Genomic DNA, 9,943 nt, shown 5'->3' on the forward strand with positions numbered 1-9,943 from the left:
GAATGAATTTCGGTGTAATATGCGAATATCAACCACAGGTAAAAACAAATATTGTTAAGATATGTTGTAATTGTCAATCTATTTATTTGAATTTTGTGTAAATTATAAGAAAGCCATATTTAAAAGCCCAGGAGTCAAGCTGCTATCTACGACCCTGTTTGTTCTCCAATGATTATCGTCGACCTTGTTTGTTATCCAAGTTGTATATGAAATATGAAATTGTCCATCCTGTTCGACATCTGTACAATAGTGGTTTGTGTTTTACGGTATGTTTTTAAAAAAATTTTTTTAAAAAAACAGTTTATCTACTCACGTATTTTTGTACAAATTTTCTTATGTTTTATTTTTTATGTCTAGTTGGCTGAAGAGGGGCCAATGCCCGAAACGCGTAATGTAAAAGGCGTCCCAACTGAATAAATAGTCAATAAGTTGCCAAGTGTTGATATATGTCACCTTAGTGTGTCTGCAAAGAAACAGCTTAATAACAACAACACGGTTTCATCAGAATCAAAAAAAATACACAATTATGTAAAAACATACACGATTGGATGAAAGTCTCTGTCCTCTCCCCGACTCCAAGTCTATCCCTTTTGTATTCTGAGATGGTTGTTTGACTCTATCCAAGAAAATGAAAACTTGGGTATTCCATTGCCCACAAAAGCTTTTTCAGTCTCATGTTTGTGCGATTTTGTGATTTCATTAGTGGTGTCTACCTCTTTTTGGAGATCTCTAGCAATGGTGATGTTTAAAGGTAACACGACTATTTCAAAATTTCCAGCATCGCTTTTTAATCTTCCCTTCAAAAATTAATTTTTGTGATCAAAGCTTCCCAAATCACTATTTCCATTTACAGCAGATACTATAATGCTTCAATAAATACCTAAATGAAAATAAAATAAATTAATTTTTAAAATTTATTTATAATATTCATTATAAATTTAAATAGAATAAATATATAAATGAATCAGTCAAATCAATTATTCATTCATTTACTTTCAGGAGAACGAAAGTCTAAAATTCACATCATATTCATTATATATGTACACAAATATATTTAATAAACAATTTTCTCAAAGTTCCATTAAAATCAATTAGAAAATATGATTTATAAATAGCAGGTGCACAGTGTGCAATCTTATCACTGACATATACATGATATATCTGTATTAAAAATCTTTTATGTTTCAATGTGAGTTATATTTGTTTTTGTTAGTTAAATAATTACAAGTATTTTTAGGAATCTGTATATGGAATCATCCATAAATTATGTAATGCTATTTTTATACTATCAATTACCAACCTACCTTCCTGTAATACAGTAGAGTCTCGATTATCCGACTCAATTGGGGACTGAGGTTGGTCGGATAACCGAAAAGTATGAAAAAATCCATTATTAGTGTAGTATATTATTATATCCCATGTAATTAGTATATTAGTATATTGCTATTAACCTACTTCGCGTTGAATTTTCATCAATGTTAAGCCTAACAAAAATTTTTTAAAATAATAATCGTCGCTATTGTATCGTTAAAAATTAGAAAATTAAGCCTCATTTAAATACTGGCTCCCTTTCATGGTCGAACAAGTGTTGCCAGCTAAAACACGTAAAAATAATATTAAAGTAGCCAAGACATAGCCAAATAATGTAGCACCACATCACTAGCGGACATTTGAAATTTGCCGGCTAGGACAGTCAGTTAGTCGGGAGTCGGATAATCGAGGCTCTACTGTACTCCTTAACATGTCACACATACTCAACTCCTGGATTGACCCTGTTAATTGTACTAAGGAATGATACACAGCACAAGGTGTCAAACATTACACTATTTTATTAATTACATACACATCAGTGACATAAACAGTTAATTATTAACTACTCATCTTTACCACAACACCGGAAAATAGTAATATAATTACCTCTTTCTAACCTGTTACCGGTGTGTCTACTAACTCTTAACGATCCAAAACGAACCAAAACTAACGTTTTCGAACCCTTAAATGGTTCTTCTTCACGTTTTTTCGAATCTCTGATGGAAAATGCAGCTCGTAAAAACTTTAAATTCGAAATATGTAAGTTCGAAATGCACGTTTCCCGTTTCTGTCGTTGTATGTCATGCGCAGTCGACTCCAAACAGGCTATCATAAATTACTATTCATAAACGCTAGCCACGCTGTTGATAACGTAATCTCTTCTTTATAATTGATGCATTGATTATCCTTAAGGTTAGCTAAGTATATGCTGGCCGCCTCTAGCCATCTGATATGGTGTACGTGCCGTGCGGTGCGGATAATTCTTGCTTTCTTAAATTCGGGGTCTATATCTGGATCGGAAGCATATACTGCTAGGGCCGTCGTGTTCCTTTGTTTCTGAATATCCGCAGCGTGTTCTTTGAGTCTAACCTCTAAGGATCGCTTGGTGGAGCCCACATACAGAAGGTTTTTATCACATCTGCGATCTATAATCGGTATGCTGTAGACCCCTGACAGCTTATCCTTGTCCGGTTGATCTTTTCCGTTGGTTAGGATGTTGAAGATCGAAGCGCACCTTCTGTATGCTATACGTATGTGGTTCTTTTTAGCTATTTCTCCATATATTCTTCTAATATACAGATTATAACTGACCGGAATGATCTTATCCATATCTTGTCGTTCTTCTCTTAGCGGAAGGTCTTGAGTTGTGTTTTGATACTCATGCCATAACTTGCGTACGAGTCTGCCATATCCGTGTTCATCGGCTATTCGTTGTATACATCTTAGCTCTGATTGTAGGGCTGGCTCGGTAGAAGAGTGTGTGTGTGCTCTCTTAATTAGAGCCTTAAATGGTGCCACTTTATATTGCGGTGGGTCACACGACCCTACTGGTATGTATATACCTTTTGTTCCTAACTTACGGTATACCGCCGTTTGAATTACCGACTCTTCTACCTTGATATTAATATCCAGGAAGTGTATATTCGTTTGGTGCGCTTGTTAAGAGTTAGTAGACACACCAGTAACAGGTTAGAAAGAGGTAATTATATAATTATTAACTATTCAGTTAATAAATACACACTGTCTTTCAGTTAGTTTAAAACTAAATTAACACCTAAAACCAGTGTGTATGTATTAATTGTACTAATTTGGCATCTATTCATCAATTTGTGTTCATCAATTTTAGTACTATTCACTATGCAACTCTGGAAAAAGGAAAGAACCATTCTGTCCCAAGGCCTGAGATATTAGCATTATGTAATGTTTTACAAAAACATGCCCATCCTCTTGTAATGCATCATAATGATTATCTGATATACACTCATCCATATCTGCATTATGTAATTTATGGATAGCCCTATGTTTATAAAATGAAGAATAATTTAAAATTAATGTAATTGATTGGCTATGAATTTTAAGAAAAAATTATAGTATGTAAAAATGAAAAAAACTGCTTTAAAAAATTAAAAAAAGTAAATTTTAGAAGGTAAAATTAAACTGCACTATAACATAATCAGATGTACTGCCATTATTATTGTCCAAACAGTAATCATTTATCTCAAACAACTATAAATTACTATTGGAACTGAGAAATTTGTCTGCTTTTAGAGGTGTCTGCTATTAGGAAGTACTGTACAGTACATGCTGGTAGATATACTGTATTTTAATGCAAGCATCACATAATGAAGAATACAATGGATTTTGAAAGCATTAAATTTGCATTTTGAATGCAAATATACCAAAAAGTATAAGTAAAGTATATAATTAAAATATATATACATTATATTATTCATCTTTTCAGATGTAAACATCTTGTTTTAGTTGAATTCTAAACAGCAAACAGATTAAATGTGATACTTTAAATGGAACATAAAAATTACAACAAAATATATACATAGACTAATTATTAATTCATCAAAAACAATAGGGGCAGACGTAATGAAAAAAAAATGAAACTGTTATTATAAGCAGAAGGGTGCAAATGTCAGTTTAGGCAGTGAGAGTTCAAATATAGTTAGTTATAAAGGCAATTTGCTAGCCACTTCAAGGTATGGAAATGTATTCAGGAATTCTTGCATTTATAACATCATTTATGATCTAAGCCACTTATAAAATGATATAGTGATTTGTCTTTTTTTAGTTATCAAGTAGGTGTAATTTTTCAAATATTTTTACTTTTTCAAAAAATGATTTATTAAAAATTAGATCTGAGCCACCCTAAAGTTGTTATGATCATAAATGCAACAATGCCAAATATCTTCCCACACTTTAAAATGACCAGCAAATATCCTTTGTATTACAACCTTTGGATTTTCATCATATAAACTCTGTTGTCATAACCGTTCTAGGTTTCTTTTTCATTACTACTATACTACTGTTCTTGTTGAATGAATGAATAACTCAAGAAGAGTTTATGTTTTCTTGGTACCATAAGCTTAATTTCAACAACAGCAGAAAGTTTAATAACATTAATATGTATGACACTTAGTACTTATTGACAACTTAACCAAATTAGTCTTCTCTAACAGTTAAAGAGTATTGTTTGGTTTTTACAAGCTTCACTCATCCCCATTACTATTTTCAGCCAGTCTTTATTCCATAGCTATGGTTAAAATTTGTCATCTGAGAGTATTTAAACCAATTTTTTGTTTTTGTCTTAAAATATTTTGTATGTAATTAATTGTTTCAGAATATTGATGATGATACATTGTGTTTTCATAAGATTGGTTAAGGTTGACAGCATCTGATATTTAGAAGTAAATACAATAGATATCCTATTTGAAGGGTCTGGGGATTGTAAAAATGTCCATTTAGTAAAGGTGTGTGCTATTTGGGAGTGTCCATTAATGAAGGTTTCACTGTACATAACTGTTGTCAAAATAAATGCAGATTACAATAAGCTTCTAAATCAAAATAAGATATAAATACTTGAAACCATCAATTAAACCTTTAAAGCAAGAGACAAATAATGGCAGCACTTCCAGTTTGCTGGAGTGCTGTGTTGACTTGTATGATTGGCAGAATGTAAATTAAGTGTCAGATAAAACTCTGATGGGCTGTGTGACATATTTCAATGCTTATTCCTTTATATATATATATATATATATATGGCACATAGCTATTTTACAATTTTTACTGTACAAGTTAAAAAACATATATGAAACTCAATGAGATTTAATTTCCAATGGTCTTTTAACAACATTCTTTTATTTTAATAACTGAATTTCTTGTATAAAATTGAAAGAAAATAAACAATGTATCACCAACAACTTATGCAAACCTATATTAAACCACATTTGCACAGTTAAGTACAAGTGTGGTTTAATATAGATTTATCACACTTGTACTTAGCACAGCTAAGTACAAGTGTGATAAACAAGCAACTGATACCAAAGAAATTATTAAACATTAACTTAAACTTCATAAATTATTTAAGTTTATCATTAAAACTTTCCTCTCTCTATGCTTCAGTATTCATGATTTTTTCTAACTTCTCCATTAAAATACATGATAAAAAATCATAATTCCAGCATTCTAAATAGCTTTTCAGGCATCAATCTTACTTAGGAGTAATAAATCTTTTCCATACAACTCAGCAAAATAATCATTCATTTATTCCACTATAGAATTAATATTTCTGTAAATAATACATTGAAAATTTTCAGTTCCATGATGTTTAACAAACTCAATATAAATGTAGACTAAATGGAACTGACTTCAGTATGCTTTGTTCTGCATTTTACAAATTCAGATAAGAGAGAAATTTAGTCATAATTATGACTAAATTTTGTTAAAGATTTAAAGCCATCAAAATTATATAGATACTCACACATATGTCAGTTATTTTTCAGGGTTCCTCGTATTAAGCTTAATTCCATTTTTATTCAAAAATAGTATTTAAAACCAGAAATTCATCTGCAATTACCTATAGAAACATAAAATAAAATTTAAACATTTGTTTTTGTCATTGATTCATTCATTAAATTATTATTATTATTATTATAATGAAATCAGCAAATGAAATTCTCATTCATATACTTTCAGGAGAACGAAAGTTTAAAAATCACATCATTTTAAATACAATAGTATATAATACCTATTTTATAGCAATTATATTATTTTTATATATAATTTTAATATAATAGTTAATAATGTAATTTTAAAATTTTCTAAAAAATATTTTTTCCAGTCATAAGAAATGATGACCGAAACTGTGTTTCAGTTATCTTTTCATTATCAGTTATTAAAATCAATATATTGTACATTTTACTAACAAATAGGTAATATCTAATTTTCTTGATGGGAAACTACAAGCTGTAGGGGAAACTTGCCTAATTTGTACTTGCACCTAATTCGTAACTTCGCTTATATCTTGACTCCCGTAATAGCTATTAGTGTCTTTAGTAGCAAAAGAAGTAAATAACAATCGGTCATATTACCATCTGACAGACAACACGCTGTTACTCTGCTCCCGACAAAAATATTGAAAAGGAAAGTTTTTTTCAACTTTTTCTGTAATATTTTTGCACATTTCATACGAAATTTCTTCAAATTTCGTATGAAATGTGCACTGTACTTACTTGGAAAACACAATACTTACAATACACAGTGCGTATTTTTGTGATTTCATCTGAAGTGATGAAACATGCGTATCTGTTGTCAAATTTTTTGGCGACTAATGTAAAGTTTGTTCGACTCTTGCGCCTATTTCGTACTCGAGGCATGTTCTTAAAACGTACTGGTACGATTTAGGAAAACCATTTTAGATGAATGTCACAATAAGCTATTACCGATTCGTAAACTTATTTTTTTTCTAAGTTTCTGATTTAAAAAATAACCGCAAAAGTTCAAAACAAATTAAAACTTAATCGTCTTTAATTTTAGAACAACGTGTCAAAAAGAAAATATAATTCTTGAAGTAAAGAAAATATGAAAGAAGCGATTAAAAAATATAATGACGAGACCTTATAATTTAACGAAGTTTGTAGTGTATATAATGTACCGTAATTGACATTTAGACGATAGTTACAAGGACTGAATATACATCAATGAATAGACTAGATAGGTCATTTTTTAAATCACTAAAACTGAATTTTAGTGCTGCTTGCGCATCGTGGATGCAAACCATCCTGGTTCCTTAATAAAGCATATCTTCGAGCCGTTTGTATGGACACAGGCATGCATGACTTCGAATCTTGCGGATTGTGGCCTCGCAATCGCTTTAAGATCGGGGATGAGGAATATGTCGTTCTTGACGAAGATGCTAATCTAAGTGAAACGGCGGAAGTCTCCCAGAATCTGGCAACTGAAAGGCAGCAAGAACAAACAGATACTTTAACGTGTGTGGCACAATCCAATCAGACTACTGAGCAAGAACAGACTGAAGAAGTTGAGTCCCCACAACTTCCTGAGGTACCAACAACTCACCCTTCGGAAAAACAGTGAGATCAATGTCTAGAAGAGAAAGTGAAGGAATGTTCTTTAGGTATGAAAGTAAACATTTCTAATACAGAGACAGTTTGAGCGACATTTGAAATAATTTCTCCACTATGTGGTATTCTTGGAATTGCAAGAAGAAAAACATATGAAAGAATCTTGGTTCGAAGAAAAGCAAAACTACTAAAATATCACAAAAGGAGAATAAAAAAAAACAGGGAGATGAAAATATCAGTTGGTACTGTAAATTATGCCAAGAAGATGTAAAAGAAAGTATGATCAAATGCACACAATATGAGATATGGGTACATGAACTTTGCGCAGGAACCAATAAAAAACAACGGATTAATGGTGTACTGTACATACACAAAGTATTGAAAGGTTGTGGGGATTCTTAAGAACAAAAAAAATTGCCAATTCATAACATGGAGGAACTTTGTGATTCCTATTTATATGCCTTTATGTATAGAAAGTTTCTTAAATGGAAAAGTTTGAAGCCGGGCAAACATTTTAAAATTTAGATTTATACTTATCTGTACGTATTATTGTGATCGCATTAGTATTTCACACGTAGTATTTTTTAGTAAAGTTTGATTGTTGTTGTTGTTGTTGTTGTTATAGTATTAATATAAGTTAAGCTAGTCTATTATGTGATGATCCAGTCTGGTAGGGTCATCACGTGACAATGCTTCACTCCAAACTGCCGGCGTTGGGAGTGAGGCTAGTCGCAACAGGAAGTGTCGCCATGACAGTATACGCATCTGAAATTTAACCCCAATGAATTAATAGAGCTGTCTTTAAGTCAAGTCAGATGGATGCCCTCCCAATGGACTATATGTTGTTTCACCTTTTCTTTCTTTCATTGGTTGATATGGAGTGTTCAGCACATATAGGCTCTATACTCCGAGAAAGCGAGGTTATGAACACTAGGCGTCCGAGTAGTCGGCCTTGAACAGCCACACGTGCGCGGGAAAGAATGCCTTCTGGGAGGCCTTTTTAAGGGAAACAGGCCCCTATTCAAGCATTACAGACGTGGAGAAAACCCAGGAAACTCCACGTGGCCAGCCCGTCCAAGCCAAACATGAACCCATGACCGAAATCCCAGAGATCAGGAACAAAGACCACTTGTTTCACCTATGCAGCCATAGCACAGTCTTTAGCTTCGTGACGTCACGAAGTAGCGGCATCTCGTGGTAAAATCCGGACTACGGAACTGTTCTATAATTAGCCGCCAGTTTCGGTCGTAACAAGAATGGCGACCGATTACAGTATATACGTGGGCGAAAAGCTAGAAAAACAACTTTCGAAAATCATATCGTTCAAAAAATACATCAAATCCTAACGTTACACACGTATACTCTAAACCTGTATATTCCAAACTGTTCAATTTCTTATAAGGAACGTATAAGAAATTGAACAGTTTGGAAAGAAGTGTCGATTTTAAAGGAACCCAGTAAGTGATAGAGCATCGAATTGTAATTACCAAATAAAAGTACAATTGAACACAGTTTTAAAAAAATGAAACTTTAAGGAATAATTTTAACAGTAAAAATAAGCTTAAAATAGAGAAATCTACAGACCTACTCACGCATCCAACACGTGCTTTAGACGTAAGGGAAATATAGTGTTGCCAGATTCATCCGTGCTTTAACCAAAAAATTATCAGTTTATTTAATAATTACAGTATTATTAACACACTTCTTACTCAACAAATAAAAACTTAAATTATTTTTCACTTCATTAAACAGAACAATTTTTATGCACTTAGATATATTTTTAAATTAATTAATTAATTAATATTTTTCTGTGTACTTTCGTTTAAATACTGTAACATTAAATAAAGTTTTATTTTAAAAATTCTTATTATTTTTCTGTCATAAAAGAGCGGGCCTCTTTTATGACAGAAAAATAATAAGAATTTTTACCTCTGTTTTTGGACCTCTGAAATTATAAATTCTTTAAAAAACTACCAAAAGCATCTTAAAAAAAAAACGATTCAGTTTATCACTTTGAAATCCAAGCAGTTTGAATTGTAAGCGAGTCTCGCACACGCTCAGCGACTTACTGTCGCTACAAATCAGTGTGACCAGCCGAATATAAAATTGTATAATCGAAAATTTACTTTTTAATTATAGACGAGTCACTCGCTTCCTTCCTCACAAGATTGGCCGTACCCTTAGTGTTCATATGACTATGCATTAGGAACCTCAGGAATTTTCTTGGCGGTTTTTCTCCGGATTCCCTCCCTCCCTTCCAGTGTAGGGCATTTATGGACAGCCCTATCCCTTGGAAACATTTTATCAGTTCTCACCATTCGGTCCCATTAAATCAGGTGTTGAGAATGAATAAAAGTCATTATTGATGCCCGTAGGATTTTAAACAATTTTAAAAAGAATAACAAACCTTATGTGTCGGATTGCAAATCCTTAGTTTAAATAAACTATAAATAATAAATATTAATATTAACGATTTAATACAGCAAATGTTAAAACAATATAAATAGTGTAACTAACCTTCGTGGACATCATTGGCAATA

The 9,943-nt window shown here is 32.1% G+C and overlaps 1 long non-coding RNA gene across 2 annotated transcripts in view; it reads right to left on the minus strand.

Moving 5' to 3' along the window:
• The window catches only part of LOC111635011, a 15,219-nt gene extending 6,107 nt beyond the window's left edge, over nucleotides 1-9,112 (minus strand). Inside the window, exons 1-3 of one of the 2 annotated variants that reach the window (XR_002758324.1) lie at nucleotides 8,988-9,112; nucleotides 5,801-5,896; nucleotides 541-880 (exon numbers count right to left, since the gene is read on the minus strand). This is a non-coding gene — a long non-coding RNA (uncharacterized LOC111635011). Of the gene's footprint in view, nucleotides 1-540; nucleotides 881-5,800; nucleotides 5,897-8,890; nucleotides 8,918-8,987 lie in introns of those variants that run through there. The other variant, XR_002758325.1, reaches the window with a different exon arrangement.
• Between the last annotated feature and the right edge of the window lie 831 nt (nucleotides 9,113-9,943).

Source organism: Centruroides sculpturatus, unplaced genomic scaffold (genome assembly GCF_000671375.1).
Source record: "Centruroides sculpturatus isolate CEXI.00-Female unplaced genomic scaffold, Cexi_2.0 scaffold929, whole genome shotgun sequence".
NCBI classification, from domain to species: Eukaryota; Metazoa; Arthropoda; class Arachnida; order Scorpiones; family Buthidae; genus Centruroides; species Centruroides sculpturatus.